Source organism: Nicotiana sylvestris, chromosome 8 (genome assembly GCF_000393655.2).
Source record: "Nicotiana sylvestris chromosome 8, ASM39365v2, whole genome shotgun sequence".
NCBI classification, from domain to species: Eukaryota; Viridiplantae; Streptophyta; class Magnoliopsida; order Solanales; family Solanaceae; genus Nicotiana; species Nicotiana sylvestris.
The window spans coordinates 215013430-215036379 of record NC_091064.1 but is presented as its reverse complement, the minus strand read 5'-3'; positions in this window follow the sequence as shown (position 1 = coordinate 215036379).

Below are 22950 nucleotides of genomic sequence, written 5' to 3'. Positions count from 1 at the left end.
TTGGAAGCGGGCTCTTAGGCTTATTTGCCTAAGTGAAAAAGGGTATCTTCAGATTGATCAAGCAAGGGTGCCCATTTGAGTTGTGGTAGCACGGGTAGGTGCTCGAGGTGTTAAATAGTGATTTCGGGCAACCCCAGCGTAGTTCTTAGCACGTTCGAGGACGAACGTATGTTTAAGGAGAAGAGAATGTAATGACTCGATTGGTTGTTTTGAGCTCTAGCACGTCGTTCAACGGTTTGAGGCCATGAGCAGCTTCACTTCAGGTATTAGGACTTGTGCGCATGGTCATTTGGAGTAATTTGGCTAAAGATAGAAATTTGAAGGTTTTTGAGAAGTTTGACCGGAAGTGAGCTTTTTGATATCGGGGTCAGAATACAATTACAGAAGTTGGAGTAGGTCCGTAATGTCAAATATGACTTGTGTGCAAAATTCGAGGTCAATCGGACGTGAATTGATAGATTTTGACATCGAATGTAGACGTTTGAAGTTCTAAAGTTCATTAAGCTTGAATTGGGGTGCGATTCATGATTTCGATGTTGTTCGATGTGATTTGAGGCCTCAAGCTGGTCCGTGTTAAGTTATGAGACTGGTTTATGTGATTAGACGGGGTCCCATGGGCCTCAGATGCGTTTCAGGGTGGTTTCGGATCGAATTTGAATAAGAAGCAACTGCTGATTGCTGGTATCTGGTTTCCTTCTTCGCGAACGCGAAGGGAGTCCCGCATTCGCGAAGGAGAAAGTGGGAGGCTGCTAGATTTTCCCTTTGCAAACGCAAAGTTGAAATCACGAACGCGAAGGGGTGGGCATAATTGACTATGCGAATGCGTATGGGAGATCGCAAACGAGTAGAAGGAAAGGGAGAGCGGAGCGTGAGGCCGCTGGTCTACGCGAACGCGAGGCTTGGAATGCGAACGCTAGGGTCCGGGGAGCTGGCCTTCGTGAACGCGAGCGTCGTGTCGCGAACGCGATGAAGAAATTTTGGGGCTGAAGTAGGTTGTGATTCGTGAACACGAGGGCATTTCCGCGTTCACGAAGAGGGGCAGTGCTGGGCAGTGACTTGTTTTAAGACAGGATTTGGCCCATTTCTTTCATTCTTCTCTTGGCTTAGGCGATTCTTCGAGGATTTCAAGAGGGGGTTTCATCATTCAATGGCAAGGTAAGTTATCTCCACTTATTAGGAGTTAAATACATTGATTATGTATGGATTTTAACATGGAAATTAGTGGAAATTTGGGATTTTTGAGGAAGACCTAGAAAATTGATATTTTTGGATTTTGACCACGATTTTGGATATGAAATTAAAAGAAAATCATATATTTGAGTTCGTGAGTTCATGGGTAAACTTTATCTTCGAGAAACTTCGGAATCCGGGCACGTGGGCTCGAGGGCAATTTTGTCAACTTTTTGATCGGGGTTAGGAATTGTTATAAATTGGATTGTAATAAGTAATTCAATATGTATTAATTGATTTGCATAATCATTGGCTAGTTTTGGAGCATTGTGCATCGATTCGAGTCTTCGAAAGAGCGTGGAATACCGGTTATGGATCTTCGGAGCGAGGTGAGTCTCCTTTCTAACCTTGTAAGAGGGAATTGTCCCCATAGGTGAAATAATTGGTTATGTGCTCCTATTTATGGGGGCTACGTACGCACGAGGTGACGAGAGTCCGTGCATAGCTACTATTATGTGTAAGTCTGGGTAGTCTAGGACCCAAAAGCATGTTATACCTGGAATATCTGTAATCTTGTTGGTAGTTGAATTGCTTAAATCTTATCGAATTGGTAAATGAATTTCTAAAAGAGATTAAACTTCATTTTCTTAAATCGCTAAAAGAGAATTGGCTTTTATTTGGATAGACATTCGCCGATAAATTCTTAATTTGCTGTTTGAGCATGTATTTCTAAGTGTACCTGCGTCGCATGTATGATTTGTGAGCAGGGTGTTTGTTTATTTATGTTGACCGCGTCGCATGTATGATTCGCGAGCGGAGTAATAGATGCATATATGGTTCGCACCGTTCGACCCTCGACAGTGCACATTTTATATTTATGTTGGATCAGGCCGTACGACCTCGACATGATATGCGCATGCTTGTATTGCTTGCCTGAGAATTTTAAATGTTGATAATTGCCCTTCCTGGCCAGAGATAAATTGCTAAAGATAATGAAAAGTAAATCTTTGGAAATCCTTTATTATTTGAGAAGTTGTTTACCTGCTTTTCGGCTTTATGAGTTAAATTTTGGCTTTATGAAATCCATGAATTTCTCACACTTTTACTATATTATCATTGGACCATTAGTAAGTGTAGAAGTCGACATCTCGACTCTACTTCTTCGAGATTAGACGGGATACTCATTGGGTACACATTATTTTCGTACTCATACTAAATTTGCTGTGCATTTTTGTTGCATAGGTTCATATGTGGCTAGTGGCTTGGTGGCATAGCGGCATGGTTGATACATATACTTAGGTGAGCTGCATTTATCGAAATGACCCGCAGCCAGCAGAGTCCCCTTCAGAGTATTTTACTGTGCTTTTCATTTCTGCCCACTTTGTATTCTGGACAGTTACTGTATTTTATCTCATTCCCTATTAAATGTTCATGCACTTGTGACACCACGTTCTGGGATGATTATGTGGTATATTGTATTAACTTCTTAACATTCATATTTGATTTGAAACAATTATATTTTACTGGTAAAATTGAAGGAAAATCATAGTTTTCAAAGTTATTAAAACGAGAATTTAATTAAGTATTTTGGTTGGCTTGCCTGACAGCAATGTCCAACGCCATCACAACCCTTAGTGGATTTTAGGTCGTGACAACATGGTATGATAGCACTAGATTCCCTTAGGTCTCACGAGTCATGAGCGAGTCTAGTAGAGTCTTGCAGATCGGTACAGAGATGTTTGTACTTATCTTCGAGAGGATACAGGGCTGTTAGGAGCACTTCCCTTCTTGATTCCTCATCGTGCGATTTGATTCCTTGGGGCTTATGCCCTTGTTTCCTTCCTACTCAACCTTAAGCGACGCGAATCACTTGTTATAAATCGAGAATGGTACTACGGACGTGGTGTGGGATGTTTCTCCCGGTATAGTTGATTGGGCTATTGTCGTCACCTTGCAGAATGATTTTTCTATCATTTCGGCTCGGTAGTTGTGCTTCTAAGAGCTTAAAGGCTATGCACAGGTTGCTATGATGCTTATGATTGGTTATCGCATAGTAATGACTTGATAGTAGGATACTTGCCTATGTGTTGGGGCAGTGAATGATTTGAAAGAAAGCCTACTCAGTGCATGATTTAGAGATCTAATATTTCATTTCTGACAGAGGAAAAGTAATTGGCCTAGGGACGTCCAGATTTGGAGTGATGGAGTAACAAGACTTGGTGATTTCAAGTATAATGAGATTTTTATCTGCGATGTGGTGTCGTCGTCCGCGATTGAATGTGTTAAGTTTGCCATTGTTATGGTCTTCCGCAATTTGCCTTTGGAGTAAGATATTGTGAAATATATTGGAGAAACGACTGTTAGATATCGCGGGGTGCGGTGGTTCTGGATTGAATCAGTGTTTCTAATGCTGAAGGCTCGAGAAAAATGATCTTCGGAGAGGTTTAAAGTTAGTAGCGATTTGTGGGTTCAAGTGTTACGAAGATAGATTTTATTTATCGCAACAACTGAGTGACAAAGGATGAGGAAGGACATGTGGGGATTGTCAGGCGGTGGTTTCTAGAAGGCCAAGTATAAGAAGCAAAGGTCGAGTAGTCGATTAAAGGGGTGAGTTCCTCCAGAGTGAGAGAGTGGCGGAGTTGCATTGAGGCTTGGTGGTAGGATGACCGCGCACCGTTTATGTGTGATTGGATGGGGTCCCGGGGGTCTTGGGTGTGTTTCAGATCGAATTTGGATAAAAAGTTGCTGTTGATTGCTGGTATCTGGTTTCCTTCTTCGCGAACGCGAAGGGAGTCCCGCATTCGAGAAGATGAAAGTGGGAGGCTACTGGATTTGGCCTTCTCCAACACGAAGTGGAAATCGCAAACGCGAAGGGGTGGGCTGAGTTGACTACGCAAACGGGTATGGGAGATCGCGAACGCGTAGAAGGAAAGGGGGGAGCGGGGCCTGAGGCCGTTGGCCTACGCGAACGTGAGGCCTGGAACGTGAACTCGAGCATCGGGTCACGAAGGCGATGAAGAAATTTTGGGGCTGAAGCAGGTTGTTCTTCATGAACACGAGGGCATTTTCGCGTTCGCGAAGAAGGGCAGTGCTGGGTAGTGACTTGTTTTAAGACGGGATTTGGCCCATTTCTTTCATTTTTTCTTGGCTTGGGTGTTTCTTGGAGGATTTCAAGAGGGGGTTTCATCATTCAATGGCAAAGTAAGTTATCCCCACTTATTAGGAGTTAAATACATTGATTATGTATGGATTTTAACATGGAAATTAGTGGAAATTTGGGGTTTTTGAGGAAGACCTAGAAATTTGGGGTTTTTGAGGAAGACCTAGAAAATTGATATTTTTGGATTTTGACCACGATTTTGGTTATGAAATTAAGAGAAAATCATATATTTGAGTTCGTGAGTTCATGGGTAAACTTTATCTTCGAGAAACTTCGAAATCCGGGCACATGGGCCCGAGGGCAATTTTGTCAACTTTTCGATCGGGGCTAGAAATTGTTATAAATTGGATTGTAATCAGTAATTGAATATGTATTAATGGATTTGCATAATTATTGGCTAGTTTTGGAGCATTGTGCATCGATTAGAGTTTTCGGAAGAGCGTGGAATACCGGTTATGGATCTTCGGAGCGAGGTGAGTCTCCTTTCTAACCTTGTAAGAGGGAATTGTCCCCATAGGTGAAGTAATTGGTTATGTGCTCCTATTTGTAGGGGCTACGTACATGTGACAACCCGACCAGTCATCTCACAAGTTACCGCTCCATTTTTCCTATTTCTGCTTCTTTATGTTTTGTTTATCTGTGTTATGTGATATCGGGTTGGTCGGATCGAATCCGGAAAGAATTTGGTAAGGCTTGAGACATCTAGTCTCCTTTAAGGAAGTTTAAGTTGAAAAAGTCAACCGGATGTCGACTTATGTGTTAGAGAGCTTGGATGTGAGTTTCGATGGTTCGGTTAGCTTCGGGAGGTGAATTGTGGCTTAGGAGCACGATCGGAATGAATTTTGGAGGTCCGTAGTAAATTTAGGCTTGAATTGGCGAAGTTGATATTTTGGCGATTTCCGGTTGATACGAGAGATTTTGATGTAGGGGTCGGAACGGAATTTCGAGAGTTGCAATAGTTTCGTTGTGTCATTTGGGATGTGTGCGCAAAATTTCAGGTCATTCTGTCATGGTTTGGTTGGGTTTTTGATCGAAAACGTAATTTGGAAGATTTTAGAAAGTTTGGCTTGAATCCGATGTGTTTTGGTTGATTTGGTATTGTTTGAAGTGTTTAGATGATTGGAACAAGTTTGAATAAGGTATTGGGTCATGTTGGAGCTTTTGGTTGAGGTCCTGGGGGTCTCGGGATGATTTCGGGTGGTTAACGGGAATGTTTGAGACTTGTGAAATTTCAGCAACTTTGCTGTTTGGGGACCGCAGGTGCGGCGCCACACGTGAGGAAGAGGAGCCGCATAAGTAGTTTTTTCAAGGAATTCGTCAGGAGCCGCAGATGCGGTTCATGGGCCGCATCTGCGAAGCCACAGGTGCGGAATATTTACCGCAGATACAGATTTGGGCCTTTTAAGAGATTTCCGCAGAAACGACTGAATGACCACAAATGCGGTACCGCAGAAGCGGTTGTGGGACCGCAGATGCGAAAAGGACTAGGCAGAATGTATATATTTCTTCCTTCGCGATTTTTGAAGGGTTAAGCATTTTTAAATTCAGAATTGGGAGCTTTGGGTGATTTTGAAGAGAGAAATCAAGGAAACTTCATTAAGGTAAGGATTTTGGACCTAAAACACATTTCTATGGTAGTATTTCATGGATTAAGGCTAAAATTAAAGGAATTAAAAGGCTACAAATGGAGGATTAAGGCTTGAGTCTAAGAGGCCTTAAGTTGAGGATTTGAGGGGTCATTTTGATTTCGATTTTAGTGTTCTTGATATGTATGAATTCGTGAGGAGATGAGGAATCTATTGATGTAAAATTTTTTGAATTTCGAGGCGTGGGTCCGAGGGTCGGGTTTCGGTAATTTTGGGATTTGTGCCATTTATTGATTGTTTTCGCTTGGGCTTTGTCCCCTGGCATATTTTGACGTCCTCGTTCTGATTTTGGATAGATTCGACGCGAGTGGAGGCCAATTCGAGTGGCAAATGCATCGCGGAGTAGCATTTTCACAAGTTTGAGGTAAGTAACCATTGTAAATCTGGAATTAAGGGTACAAAACTCCGGTATTAGACTTGTTTTGATAAACGCAGTGGCGCACATGCTAGGTGACGAGCGTGTGGGCGTGGACCAGTAGAGATTATGACTTAGTCCATCCCGTAGCGACTATTAAGCCGCAAATTTGATTTGGAAATATTACGTTATTCCCTATTTTGGGTATTTATACTGTATTATGGGCTATATGCCCTGTTTGGGGTCTTGTGCCGACCTGTAGAAACACTTAGGGGCATTTTGACTATTTTTCCTCAGCTTACTTGCTAGAAGCAAATCCACAGTCATGTTTTACCTGCTTAAATGTTTAAAACAGGTTTTATTACTCTACTCCCAATTGTGAGGAATGTTTGGGCAGAGTTCCCTAATTTCCAATATTGTGTCCGAGAGGCTGTGAGGTTTAAGACCGAGAGTGGTCGAGAACCCAATTGTGATGATAATTATATATATGTGAGTTATGGATCGGGCTGCACGCCGCTACAATACTTATATAGATCGGGCTGCATGCCGCAACCATATATATATTGGATCGGGCTGCACGCCCCAACGATATGACGCTTGGGCTGTAGGAGCCCCTCCGGAGTTTGTACATCCCCAGTGAGCGTAGTCGACTATAAATTACGGATCGGGCTGCACGCCGCAGCGGTTACTATGATTTCTATTATTATGAGATACTAAAGAGCCGAGTGCTGAGAGTGAGTACTGTGTGATGAGAGTCGAGTCACGAGTGACTGAGAGGATGCCCGAGGGGCCATATTCTAAGTGATTCCTTGCCCGAGGGGCCTTGTTATGATGTTTTTACTGATTTCACTCTTCTTTTAAATATGCCTCTGTTTGATATACCGCTAAGTATTTGATTCCAAATATTTAAACTGGAAATGTGATTTTATAACGAAAACTGATTTTAAACTGTAAAGATGACATGATATTCTGTTGATTATCTAGTTATGTATTTTTGAAATGCTTGTCACTGCTTTCAGTCCTTATTTACTCTAGTTAATTACTGAGTTGGCGTACTCACATTACTCCCTGCACCTTGTGTGCAGATCCAGGTGCCCGAGCGACTGAGTGAGGGCTTTTAGCTGTTTTGGTATTTGACGGAGACTTCGAGGTAGCTGTATGGCGTTCACAGCTCTGTTCTCTCCCTCTTATCTTATCATCTTTTCGCATTTCCTAGACTATTGATGTATTAGGTATTTAGACTTGTATTAGAGGCTCTAGATTTGTGACACTAGATTGTTGGGGTTGTGTAGTTGTTGTTATTTTGACCTTCCGCATATTTCTGTTGTTTTAACGCTTATAATGACTTCAATATTTAAAACCTGTGTTAGAAAATGGCTTAAATGTTAAAGGAAAATGGGTCGTGGTTAGTTGATTGGTTGGCTTTCCTAGTAATGTGATAGGCGATATCACGACGAGTATTTGGGGTCGTGACAAGTTTGTATCAGAGCCTAGGTTACTTCGGTCTCGCGAGTCATGAGCCGGTTTAGTAGAGTCTCGCGGATCGGTATGGAGACGTCTGTATTTATCCTCGAGAGGCTGCAGAACCTTTAGGAAAAACTTCATATTCTTGAAATTCTTGTCGTGCAAACTTGTTGATCCAATTACTAAACTTCTGTTATTCCATTCTCTCACAGATGGTGAGTACACGTGCTATCGGGCGAGGTGGACGACCACCAATTCCACCAGCTGCGGCCACTAAAGGCCGAGGTCGCGGTCAAGGCCGTGGCAGGGGTGGAGCAGCTAGAGCAGCACCGACAGATCCACCAGCTACCCCAGTTCCCGATCAGGCCTAGTTGTGGTTGCTACAACAGCACCAACCCAGGCACCAGCTGTGCCTATTGTGATTCCAGGCCTTTAGGAGGCTTTAGCTCAGATCTTATTAGTGTGTACCAGTTTGGCTCAGCCAGTTTCAGTTACTACAGCCGCAACTACTTCTCAGGCCAGGGGAGGCACCCATACTCCCGTTGCTCGCACACCTGAGCAGGTTATGCAGGGACTCCAGACACCGGGTGTACCTCCAGCCCAGCCAGTTGCACTAGCTCAGGAGTTCGTGGTCCTAGTTATGCCAGATGATGAGCAGTGTTAACTTGAGAGGTTTGGTAGACTCTTGCCTCCAACATTCAGCGGTGCAGAGGGCGAGGATGCCCAGGGTTTCTTGGATAAGTGCCAGAGGATGCTTCGTATAGCAGGGATTCTTGAGACCAGTGGTGTGGCATTTGCTACCTTTCAGTTTTCTAGGGCTGCCTTTACTTGGTGGGAGGCGTATAAGAGGCGTATGCCTGTTGGTGCAGTGCCCCTTACTTGGCAGTAGTTCTCTGTTCTCTTCCTGGAGAAGCATGTACCACAGTCACGCCAAGAGGAGCTGCGCATGCAGTTTGAGCAGCTGCGTCAGGAGGAGATGACAGTGATGCAGTATGAGATGTGATTCTCTAAGTTACCCCGTCATGCGGTTTGGATGGTTTCCACCGACCGAGAGAGGATCAGGAGGTTTGTTGATAGCCTCACGTACCAGCTTCAGATTCTCATGACTAGGGAGAGGGTGACAGGTGCTACCTTCAAGGAGGTTGTTGATATCGCCCATGAGATTGAGATGATTCGCCGGCCAGAGCGAGATGAGAGGGAGGCCAAGAGGACTCGGGGATCTGGTAGCTTTAGTAGTGCTCCTTTGAGGGGTCAGTTCCAGCAGGGCAGAGGCCATACATTTAGGCAGGCTCATTCAGCTCGCCCAGGTTACCGTGGAGCATCATCAGGTCATGGCTTTCATAGTTCCCATCAGGGCCACTCATCACTTAGTGCCCTTCCAGCTCAGAGCTCGTCTCGTGCTCCATCAGTCCAGGGTTCTTCCTTGCCAGGTCCTTCTACTGGTCATTTCGGTGCTAGAGGTTCCCTTCAGTCCCCATCTCCAGAACCGGTAAGTTGTTATGAGTGTAGAGAGTTTGGGCATATGAGGAGGCAGTGTCCTCGTTTTCATAATGGTCAGTATCAGCAGAGGGATCAGCTCTCGACTTCTGCTCCAGTTACTTCACCACCCGCCTAGCCAGCTAGGGGTGGAGGTCAGTTAGCCAGAGGCCGACCTAGAGGGGGAGGTCGATCAGGTGGGGGTCAGGCTCGTTTCTATGCCCTTCCGTGTAGAGCAGATGTTGCTGCTTTAGATACCGTGATTTCAGGTATTGTTTCAGTCTACCACAGATATGCCTCTGTATTATTTGATCCCGGTTCCACCTTTTCTTATGTTTCCTCATATTGTGCCTGTTATTTGGATATGCCCTGTGAGTCTCTTGTTTCACCTGTTCATGTATCTACTCCGGTGGGTGATACTGTTGTTATATACCGTGTGTATCAGTCATGTGTGGTGACTATTGGGGGTTTGGTGACCCGAGTGGATCTTTTACTATTATGTATGGTGGATTTCGATATCATTTTGGGTATGGATTGGCTAACTCCGTGTCGTGCTATTCTGGACTGTCATGCTAAGACTGTCACATTGGCTATATCAGGTGTGCCACAGATTGAGTGGCGAGGCTTGACCGATTATGTTCCCTTCACTCATTCTTGAAGGCCCAACGTATGGTTGTGAAGGGATGCCTTTCGTATCTAGCCTTCATGAGGGATGTTGGAGCTGAGGCTCCTAGTATTGATTCTGTCCCAGTTGTGAGGGATTTTCTAGATGTGTTTCCTGCTGACCTGCCGGGCATGCCACCGAACAAGGATATTGATTTCGGTATTGATCTGATGTCGGGCACTCAACCCATTTCTATTCTGTCGTATCGTATGGCACCAACGGAGTTGAAGGAGTTAAAGGAGCGCTTCAGGAACTCCTTAATAAGGGGTTTATTCGGCCTAGTGTGTCACCTTGGGGTGCGCCGGTTCTATTTGTGAAAAAGAAGGATGGCCGTTTGATAATGTACATTGATTATAGGCAATTGAACAAAGTAACAATTAAGAACAAGTATCCTTTGCCTTATATTGATGATTTATTTGACCAGCTTCAGGGATCGAGAGTGTTCTCCAAGATTGATCTCCATTCGAGCTATCACCAGTTGAAGATCAGGGATTCAGATATTCTTAAGACGACTTTCAGAACCCGATATGGTCATTATGAGTTCTTGGTGATGTCTTTTGGGCTGACCAATGCCCCAACAACGTTCATGTATTTGATGAACAGTGTGTTTCGGCCTTATCTTAATTCGTTTGTCATAGTCTTCATTGATGATATTCTGGTGTATTCGCGTAGTTAGGAGGAGCACCGGGAGCATTTAAGAGTTGTGTTACAGAGATTGAGGGAGGAGAAGCTTTATGTAAAATTCTCCAAATGTGAGTTCTGGCTCAGTTCAGTGGCTTTCTGGGGCACGTGGTGTCCAACGAAGGTATTCAGGTTGATCCGAAGAAGATAAAGGCGGTTCAGAGTTGGCATAGACTGTCCTCAGCTGTAGAGATTTGCAGTTTTCTTGGTTTGGCAGGCTATTATCGCTGATTTGTTCAGGGATTCTCATCTATCGCATCGCCCTTGACCAAGTTGACTCAGAAGGGTGCTTCATTTGTATGGTCAGACGAGTGTGAGGAGAGCTTTTGGAAGCTCAAGACAGCTTTGACCACAGCTCCAATGTTAGTTTTGCCATCAGCATTGGGTTCATATATCATGTATTGTGATGCTTTGAGAGTTGGGATTGGTTGTGTGTTGATGCAGGAGGGTAGAGTTAATGTTTATACTTCTCGTCAATTGAAGCCCTATGAAAATAATTACCCCGTTCATGGTTTGGAGTTGGCTACCATAGTTCACGCATTGAAGATTTGGAGGCATTACTTGTATGGCGTATCTTGTGAGGTGTTCACTGATCATCGCAGTCTTCAACATTTGTTCAAGCAAAAGGATCTTAATTTGAGGCAGCAGATATGGTTGAAGTTGCTTAAAGATTATGATATCACTATATTGTACCATTCGGGAAAGGCCAATGTGGTGGCCGATGCTTTGAGCCGAAAGGCAGTGAGTATGGGGAGTTTGGCATATATCCCAGTTGGGGAGAGACCTCTTGCAGTTGATGTTCAGGCCTTGGACAATCAGTTCGTGAGGTTAGATATTTCGGACCCAGTTGGGTATTGGCTTACGTGGTTTCTCAGTCTTCCTTATATGACCACATCAGAGAGTGCCAGTATGATGATCCGCATTTGCTGGTCCTTAAGGACAGAGTTCAGCATGATGATGCTAGAGATGTGACTACTGACGATGATGGGGTGTTGAGATGCAGGGCCAGATTTGTGTGCCCAATATGGATGGGCTTCGGGAGTTGATTCTGGAGGAGGCCCAAGCTTGCGGCATTCCATTCATTCGGGTGCCGCGAAGATGTATCAAGATTTGAGGCAACACTATTGGTGGAGAAGAATAAAGAAAGACATTGTGGGATTTGTAGCTCAGTGTCTCAATAGTCAGCAGGTGAAATATGAGCATCAGAGACTGGGTGGCTTGCTTTAGCAGATGGTTATTCCCGAGTGGAAGTTGGAGCGGATCACTATGGACTTTGTTGTTGGACTTCCATAGACTTTGAAGAAGTTCGATGCTATTTGGGTAATTGTGGATTGGTTGACTAAGTCTGCACACTTTATTCCCGTGTGTACTACCTATTCTTCAGAGCAGTTGCTGGGATCTATATTCGGGAGATCATTCGTTTGCATGGTGTCCCAGTTTCCATCATTTCAGATAGGGGCACTTAGTTTACTTCACAGTTTTGGAGGTCTGTGCAGTGAGAGTTGGGTACTCAGGTTAAGTTGAGCATAGCTTTTCACCCTCAGACGGACGGACAGTCTGAGTGCACTATTCAGATATTGGAGGACATGTTGTGTGCTTGTGTCATTGATTTCGGAGGGTCATGGGATCCGTTTCTACTGCTTGCAGAGTTTGCCTATAACAACAACTACCAGTCGAGTATTCAGATGGCTCCATATGAGGCTTTGTATGGGAGGCGGTGTAGATCTCCAATTGGTTGGTTTGAGCCCGGTGAGGCTAGGCTATTGGGGACTGATTTGGTGTCGGATGCTTTGGAGAAGGTGAAGGTGATTCAGGAGAGGCTTCGTACAGCAGTCGAGGCAAAAAAGTTATGTTGATAGGAAGGTTCGAGATGTGTCCTACATGGTTGGCGAGAAGGTTCTGTTGAAGGTCTCACCCATGAAGGGTGTTATGACATTCAGGAAGAAAGGGAAATTGAGTCCTCGGTTCATTGGCCTTTTGAGGTGCTTCGGAGGATTGGGGATGTGGCTTATGAGCTTTCTTTGACACCCATCTTTTTGAGTGTGCATCCGGTATTTCATGTTTCTATGCTCCGAAAGTATATTGGGGATCTGTCTCATGTTTTGGATTTCAGCATGGTTCAGTTGGATGATGATTTGACTTATGATGTGGAGCCAGTAGCTATTTTGGGTTGTCAGGTTCGAAAGTTGAGGTCAAAGGATATAGCTTCAGTGAAAGTGCAGTGGAGAGGTCGGCTCGTGGAGGAGGCTACCTGGGAGACCGAGCGGGAGATGCGGAGCATATATCCACACCTGTTTGAGGCTTCAGATATGTTTCTTGATTCGTTCGCGGACGAATGTTTGTTTAAGTTGGGGAGGATGTAACAACCCGGCCAGTCATCTCATGAGTTACCACTCCATTTTCCTCATTTCTGCTTCTTTATGCTTTGTTTATCCGTGTTATTTGATATCGGGTTAGTCGGATCGAATCCGGAAGGAATTTGGTAAGGTTTGCGACATCTAGTCTCTTTTAAGGAAGTTTAAGTTGAAAATGTCAACCGGATATTGACTTATGTGTTAGAGGGCTCGGATGTGAGTTCCGATGGTTCGGTTAGCTTCGGGAGGTGAATTGTGGCTTAAAAGCGCTATCAGAATGAATTTTGGAGGTCCGTAGTAGATTTAGGCTTGAATTGGCAAAGTTGATATTTTGGTGATTTCCGGTTGATAGGCAAAATTTTGATATAGGGGTCGGAATGGAATTTCGAGAGTTGCAGTAGTTCCGTTGTCTCATTTGGGATGTATGTGCAAAATTTCAGGTCATTCGGTCATGGTTTGGTTGGGTTTTTGATCGAAAACATAATTTGGAAGATTTTAGAAAGTTTGGCTTGAATCCGATGTATTTTGGTTGATTTGGTGTTGTTTGAAGTGTTTCGATGATTGGAACAAGTTTGAATAAGGTATTGGGTCATGTTGGTGCTTTTGGTTGATGTCCCGAGAGGGGTCTCGGGATGATTTCGGGTGGTTAACGGGAAGGTTTGAGACTTGTAAAATTTTAGAAACTTTGCTGCTTCTGGTGTTTTTGCACCTGCGGTTTAGGGACCGCAGGTGCGGCGTCGCATGTGCAGAAGAGGAGCCGCAAAACCGATTTTTTCAAGGGATTTGTCAGGAGCCGCAGATGCAATTGATGTGCCACATCTGCGAAGCCGCAGGTGCAGAATATTTACCGGAGATGCGGATTCGGGCCTTTTAAGAGATTTCTGCAGAAGCGGCTGAATGACCGCAAATGCAGTACCGCAGAAGCAGTTGTGGGACCACAGATGCGAAAAAGACTAGGTAGAATGTATGTATTTCTTCCTTCGCGATTTTAGAAGGGTTTAACCATTTTTAAACTCGGAATTGGGAGCTTTGGGAAATTTTGAAGAGAGAAATCAAGGAAACTTCGTTAAGATAAGGATTTTGGACCTAAAACACATTTCTATGGTAGTATTTCATGGATTAAGGCTGAAATTAAAGGAATTAAAGGGCTAAAAATGGAGGATTAGGGCTTGAGTTTAAGAGTCTTAAATTGAGGATTTGAGGGGTAATTTGGACTCCGATTTTAGTGTTCTTGATATGTATGAACTCGTGAGGAGATGAGGAATCTATTGATGTAAAAATTTCTGAATTTCGAGACGTGGCCCCTGGGGTCGGGTTTTGGTAATTTCGGGATTTGTGCCATTTATTGATTGTTTTCGCTTGGGCTTCGTCCCCTGGCATATTTTGACATCCTCGTTCTGATTTTGGATAGATTCGACGCGAGTGGAGGCCAATTTGAGTGGCAAAGGCATCGCGAAGTAGCATTTTCACCGGTTTGAGGTAAGTAACCATTGTAAATCTGGAACCGAGGGTATAAAACCTCGGTATTTGACTTATTTTGATAAACGCGGTGACACACATGCTAGGTGACGAGCGTGTGGGCGTGCACCGGTAAGGATTATGACTTGGTCCGTTCTGTAGCGACTATTAAGCCGCGTATTTGATTTGGAAATATTATGTTATTCCGTATTTTGGATATTTATACTGTATTATGGGCTGTATGCCCTGTTTGGGGCCTTGTGCCGACCTGTAGAAACCCTTAGGGGCATTTTGACAATTTTTCCTCACTTTACTTGCTAGAAGCAAATCCGCAGTCATGTTTTACCTGCTTAAATGTTTAAAACTAGTTTTATTACTCTACTCCCAATTGTGAGGACTGTTTTGGCTGAGTTCCCTAATTTCCATTGTTGTTCCCGAGAGGCTATGAGGTTAAAGACCGAGAGTGGTCGAGAACCCAATTGTGAGGATAATTATATATATGTGAGTTATGGATCAGGCTGCACGCCGTAGCAATACTTATATGGATCGGGTTTCACGCTTCATCGATAAATATATTAGATCGGGCTGCACGCCACAACGATGTGACGCTTGGGCTGAGGAGCCCATCCGGAGTTTGTACACCCCCAGTGAGCATAGTCGACTATAAATTACGGATCGGGCTACACGCCGCAGCGATTACTTTGATTTCTATTATTATGAGATACTAAAGAGTCGAGTGCTGCGAGTGAGTACTGTGTGATGAGAGTCGAGTCACGAGTGACTGAGAGGATGCCCGAGGGGCCATATTTTGAGTGATTCCTTGCCCGAGAGGCCTTGTTATGATGTTTTCACTGATTTCACTCTTCTTTTAAATATGCCTCTGTTTGATATACCGCTAAGTATTTGATTCCAAATATTTAAACTGGAAATGTGATTTTATAACGAAAACTGATTTTAAACTGTATAGATGACTTGATATTCTGTTGATTATCTAGTTATGTATTTTTGAACTGCTCGTCACTACTTTCAGTCCTTATTTACTCTAGTTACTTACTAAGTTGGCATACTCACGTTACTCCCTGCACCTTTTGTGCAGATTCAGGTGCCCGAGCGACCGAGTGAGGGCTTTCAGCTGTTTCGGTATTTGACAAAGTCTTCGAGGTAGCAACATGGAATTTGCAGCCCTGTTCTCTCCCTCTATCTTATCATCTTTCCGCATTTCCTAGACTATTGATGTATTAGGTATTTAGACTTGTATTAAAGGCTCTAGATTCATGACACCAGATTGTTGGGGCTGTGTAGTTATTGTTATTTTGACCTTCCGCATATTTCTGTTGTTTTAACGCTTATAATGACTTTAGTATTTAAAACCTGTGTTAGAAAATGGCTTAAATGTTAAAGGAAAATGGGTCGTGGTTAGTTGATTAGTTGGCTTGCCTAGTAATGTGATAGGTGCCATCACGACCGGTATTTGGGGTCGTGACAGTATGCACGAGGTGACGAGAGTCTACTAATATGTGTAAGTCCGGGTAGTTTAGGACCCAAAAGCATGCTATACCTAGAATATCTGTAATCTTGTTGGTAGTTGAATTGCTTAAATCTTATCAAATTGGCAAATGAATTTTTAAAAGGGATTAAATTTCATTTTCTTAAATCGCTAAAAGAGAATTAGATTTTATTTGGATAGACGTTCCCCGATAAATTCTTAATTTGTTGTTTGAGCATGTATTTCTATGTGTACATGCGTCACATGTATGATTCGCGAACGGGGTAATAGATGCATATATGGTTCGCGCCGTTTTGACCCTCGGCAGTGCACATTTTATATTTATATTGGATCGGACCGTACGACCTCGGCATGATATGCGCATGCTTGTACTGCTTGCCTGAGAATTTTAAATGTTGATAATTGCCCTTCCTGGCCAGAGATAAATTGATAAAGATAATGAAAAGTAAATCTTTCGAAATCCTTTATTATTTGAGAAGTTGTTTACATGCTTTCCAGTTTTATGAGTTAAATTTTGGCTTTATGAAATCCATGAATTTCTCACACTTTTACTATATTATCATTGGACCATTAGTAAGTGTCGAAGTCGACCTCTCGTCTCTACTTCTTCGAGATTAGAGGGGATAGTCATTGGGTACACGTTGTTTTCGTACTCATACTACACTTGCTGTGCATTTTTGTTGCACAGGTTCATATGTGGCTAGTGGCTTAGTGGCATAGAGGCATGGTTGATACGGAGACTTAGGTGAGCTGCATTTATCGAGACGACTTGCAACCATCAGAGTCACCTTCAGAGTATTTTACTGTGCTTTTCATTTCTGTCCACTTTGTATTCCGGACAGTTACTGTATTTTATTTCATTCCATAGTAAATGCTCTACACCGGGTTCTGGGATGATTACGGGGTATCTTGTATTAACTTCTTAGTATTCATATTTGATTTGAAACGATTATCTTATACTGGTAAAATTGTAGGAAAATCATAGTTTTCAAAATTATTAAATCAAGAATTTAATTAAGTATTTTAGTTGGCTTGCCTGACAGCAGTGTCCGGCGCCATCACGACCCTTAGTGGATTTTGGGTCGTGACATAATTTTTATCTTTTTTTGCTGAATGTAAATAATTAAGTATTTGGAATAGCTAATTAGCAAAAAAAATTAATTACATTATGTCACGACCCAATCCACCAAGTCGTGATGGCGCTTATCGAGGTACTAGGTCAGCCGACTCACTACCCAAACAACACAATATTTCATTTCAAAAATTTACTTTCCAGCTATTTAACCATAAATCTTTCATAAGAAATTCAAAGCAAAGAAAATGCGGAAATAAAGGCCTGACATCGGGTGTCACTAGTCATGAGCATCTACAATATATGTCTGATAATACTAAGACTAGTACAGTCTGGAGATCAACTAAAAACATCTATAGGAAGACAGGAGGGAGAAGAGTAGGGTTGTGATCGCCATGCAGCTATCTTGCTAACTCTAATTAGATCCACGGCGGATGAAATCAACACTTGCTAGCACGTCCAGTAACACCTAGATCTGCACACAAGATGTCGGGAGTAAAGTGAGTACGCCAACTCAGTAAGTAACAACCATAACTAAAGGCTGAGCAGTAGTGACGAAAACACATAAAGTCCATATCATGGAATCTCAATAAAATACAACATGCTTTCGAGTCAGTATTTGAGCCCTAATTTGTATCGTTGATTGGCTCTCCCTATTCTAAAGGGTCTTTTCCGGATTCATCTGTATGATTTGATTGGTTAAATCTCCAATTAACTGGTTGATTTATTCGATTACCCTTGTCTTATGAATTGAAATATCCTTACCTTATTTGTTCTTACCTCACTAAGTTCTATGTATACTCTCTTTTCTAATTCTCCTAAGGACAGGAACACACTATTCAACATACACACACATACATTCAAACTCTCTCTTCTTTCTTTGCTAATTGTGCTAACTGTTGGTCTAGCCGGCTGAAAGCCAAGTCTAGATAGTGGAGTTGCACCTGTTTTTACATTCTGCATTTCTCTTCTTTAACTGGTATGTCTCCAGTTAGATTTTGAAACTCAACCTTATGTGTTCTATGCCTATACATCTATGCTTGTTCCTGTTGTCACACCTCTTTTTTACCACCACCCGAGGGATATATAAGGAAGTTTTTCCAATTAAAGTGACATAAATCAAAATGAGATTATTTATTTAATTTTTTAGAGTCGCCACTTGGAATAATTTATTTTGGTGTCCCAAGTCACCGATTATATTTTTTTTAAATCCCAAATCGAGGAAGTTTTCGACTTTATTTAAAAGTATGCAAACCAGAAATTCTAGATAAGGAATTCTGTTAACCCGAGAGAAGGTGTTAGGCATTCCTGGGTTCCGTGGTTCTAGCATGATCGCTTAGCAATTTATACTTGGCTTAAGTTGTCTAATTACTTATTTTATAACCTATGTGCATTTACCTTTTACCACTTTTAATTGCTTGATTATTCGTAATTAAAGAAACGAGTCACACGTACGTGTACTCATTTTGTTTGGCGCATCAAAAAGCATGTCACGCGTACGTGTCCACAATTAATCACTCTTTATTAATTATTAAGAAAGTTTGGCCTAAGTTGCACGAACGCGTACTCCGGGTTTATTTTTAGGATCTTAATTATGTCATGCGAACGTGTACACAATCACGATGATTAATTCAAAATGCCTAAAGTACTATAACAGTGTTCATTATTCTTCCTAAATTTTGAGATTGTTGTAAGGCCAAATTTATGTACAAGATACTATTGGGACAAAGGGGGTAGCTAACATGATCTATTACTTGGCCTAAATTCCTTATAGTTCAAGACTCACCTTATGGCCCATTATTATTCTTTGGCAAGAAAGAAACAACTCCAAGATTTCCATCTACCCTGTTAAAGCATTTATTCAAGAACCCAAGACTAAATGCATCACAATCGAAATAAAAACTAAGTAAAACAATGTAAACAAAAAAACTAAGGCATGCTGCTCAAACAACGTAGAATCACAAATCAACTAACACACACACCAAACTATCATAACACAATGAAATAAGAATGAACATTGAGAAATGGATCTTTTATTGGTGAACAACGTTGAATATTGCAAAGTAATCGGGCTTAACAAATCAACAATCCTTGAAACGAAACACTGAGATTACAAACCGGAACCTCGAATCGACATTGCAATGCTCAAACTCGGACTCCCACTTCCTCAAACGCCAATAATTCTTTTCCAAACATAGGTTTACAATGTACTGTCTCCATCTGAATCCCTTGTGACTCTGCAAATGCATCAAGCATTTCAAATCCAACATTGTGTCTTGTTCCCTTGTATTTTTGCCCAGGATTGCCTAACCCAACAAAGCGCCATGGCCGAGGAGAACAAGTGCAGAAGTTGCGCCTATAAATTCTGTTTAGCATTTCACTTATCTTTCATAGTGAAATTCGAGAACAAAAGAGTGGAGTTGATTTCAGTTTTAGGGCTTTTTTCCGCGAAGCCTGGGTTTTGAGATAAATATTGAATGTAAACAATCTTTGCAAAATAATCACTCAAAATCATCGGGCATTACATCTTTTGCCAACAAAAATGGCTTCCTCTGTCTGAGGGGGCGATAAGGGGTTTCCTGGCCGTTATAGGGGTCTATCTCTTAGGTCTTTTTTGATTTTAGGAGTTAGTACTATTTTATAGGGGTATGAATTAGGTTAAGTCAATTAAGAAATGGGTATGGGCTCAATATTTTGGGCTTGAAGGGATTTGGGTCAAGAATTTGGGTTAATTAACTTTGGGGTAGGAAGACTAAATCAAAATCCTTTTTTTCCATTTTTCTTTTTCTTTGATTTTAAAATCAAATAAAATCCTAAATCAATCTAATTTGTAAAAATTAAAATTATTTATCTGTTAAAACAACTAATTAACTTAAAACTAAGTAAAAGTACTACTTTCTAAGGACTAAAAACTAAATATGTAAAAATAACCATTTTTTGTGATTTTTCTTAATACAATTAATTCCTACATGAAAATTGGTCCTAAGATGACATGAAATTAAAACGTGACATTTTTATCATTTTTTTATGATTTTAAAGTATTAAAAATGCATGAAGTGCAACTAAATAAATAAAAACTTCTAAAATCTCTTAAAAATCATTTTTGATTTATTTTTAGGAGTTATTTTCACGTAAGGCAAAAATTATGTGCTCACAACTGTCACACCTCTTTTTTTACCCCTCCAAAAGATAATGTGTGTTATGGATTGTGGGTTAAAGAGCTTTTCCAATTAAAGTGACAAATTTGAAATATGGATTATTTTATTTACAGGGTCGCCACTTGGAATTAATTTTTTCCGGTGTTCCAAGTCACCTTTTATTTGAATCCCTATTCAAAGGAAGGTTTGACTCTATTATTATTGGTCTGCGAAAACAAAGTCCGGGTAAGGAATTCTGTTGACTGGGGAGAAGGTGTAAGGCATTCCCCGAGTCCCGTGGTTCTAGCACGATCGCTTTATTGACTATATTTGGCTTATATTATTTTGGATAACTTGTGTTTTATTGGATCTCATCTTTTACCTATGTATGCTTTTATCGCTTGATTAAAATTATGAAAAAAGTTATCTTGAAATAAGTTACGCGTACTAATACTTATTTTATTACGTATCACAATTATGCCACGGAGACCATACACATAGCCATGATATTTAATTATTTAAAGCGCACCTAAATAAACTAGCGCACTTGAATTATTTTCCTAAACTAATTTAAGATTATTGTAAGGCCAAGATTTATGGAATTGTTTGTGGAAAAAGTGTATGATTTTAGATATTTAAATAAATAAACTATTATATACCAATACCCTACATCCAACAATTGAAGCCTAAACTTATTAGTGTCCAATTCTTCCAAACTTTTAGCAAGTTTAAATGCTATATTTTCAGAAACATGATTAAGCATATAATATTTAAGGATTGATTTACATTATTATTTATAAAGTTTAAAGATAAATAAAAAAAGCACATAAAATAATATAAAAAAACAGAGGGAAAAATAAACCTTTTAATGCAATATTTCCAATTAAATGAGTCTCCAAGAATATGTACAATAACTCAGACGAACGCCGAACAAGCATAAGCGAAGATGATCATCAAAGCCGGTGAACAGAGCTCCAACAGAATCCTCGACCTCGACTGTTAACACCACTCTTTGGCGTGTAAAAAGGGATGTTTTGAAGTATTTTTATTGGGTTTTGGGGTGTTGAATTACTGGAAATTTTCAAAAGAAAAATGAAGAAAGAATGACACGAGTAGAAATTGTCGTAGCGTAGAAGAAGAAAAAAATTTGTTTCTCTCAATTCTCTCCTATATTTTCTCTCCTTTTTTCTTCATTTTCTTCTCAAATTTTCTCTTCTATTTATAGCAAAATTTTCAAAATTTTTCAGATTTTGTTAAAAAATATTTATTATTTTATTATTTTTAATTAAAAGAAATCTTACTTATAATTTACTTTTCTTTTTTTATAAAATGAAATTCCACCTTTCTTTACTTTTATTTTTTAAATTCCAACTTTAATTACTTTTATCTTATTTAAAATTTCACTTTTTTTTAACTTTTTAAAAGAGAATTTCACTTATTTTACTTTTCTTAAAAAATAATCCACTTTCTTTTGCTTTTCTTTTAAAAATTCTATTTTCTTTTAATTTAATTGTTTTTTAATTTTTATCTACCTTTATATTTATTTTTAAATTCCAAATTTCTTTTACTTTTTAATTTTTTAAAATTTCCACAAAACTTTACTTTTATTTTTTTAATTTTCCACTTTCTTTTACTTTTTAAAAAGAGAATTCCACCTATTTTTACTTTTATTATTTTTTTTTTGTTAATTCCATACTTCCCTTTTTCTTGTTTTTTAAATCTCTCCCGAAACTTAAATTTTTTTAATACTTTTCGGTTTTTTTTTATTATATAAAAAATAATAATATTAATAATAATAATTCACCTCTTAAAATTTGTATTTTTACCCTATAATAAAAGTGTAACAAATCTAAAAATTGTAGTTTAAAACTCCCTAAAATATTTACATAGAAGAAGTGACAAAAAATTAAATATTGTCAAAAATTAGGCGCTCATAGCTGCCCCTCTTTGCTTGGAAACATGAAGAGTTTTCAAGCAAAGATAAGGTGATCCATGTGACTAATTTTTGAACATATCTTTATTCAAAAGGGAAGAAATAAGGATAAGAGAAAAGAGAAAGAGTGCAACCGAGTCTTGGTTTTGGACAACCTACATATCCCGGGTTATAGGAGAATCAGGTCGCGTGTAGTTCAAGGAGAATTGTGAAATGATGAGTTGAGAAGTTGAGTGAGGTTCCGTCGAGGCTCCGATCCGTAAGTCTGTTATTACATCAAAAATCAAAAAGAAACTAAACAAGCCTATCAGCTATGAGTTACAAGATTCCTATCTATGAGTCTTCTGAAGCTTGATCTTGAGTCTTGGATAGTTCTTCCTGCAGACTCTGATTTAAATCTTGATGCTCGTTAGCTGCAACCGCTGGTTCATTCTTCTTAAGCTTTTCGGATCAAAACGGAACATACAGAGCTTGTGACTTCAACTATGTCTTGAGCAATCCATATCTTTTCTCTGCTTCTGCACTTTGGATTCACTTCTTTTCCTTGTTTTTCTTTTCTTGAATCAAGACTTCTTCTATTGATCGCCTCGAAACTTGTTCCTCAAGGTAAATATCTATTCAGGCACCAAAGCAAACAAACGAGCGAAATTTTCTGCCCCAGTTTTCACTAGGAAAACTTCGTGAGTTATTCGTAACAAAAATCTAAACTTTTTCTTTATTAAAAGCACTATAGTGTCAGGATTAGTGTACCCTAGGAAAATATGATTCTTTGGGAATGGTGTACCCTTATTGTCTAAATGGTGTCTCAACTAAGGATTGATGTACCTTATGTTAGAAAACAAAGCTAGGGATTGGCATATCCTATACTGGTAA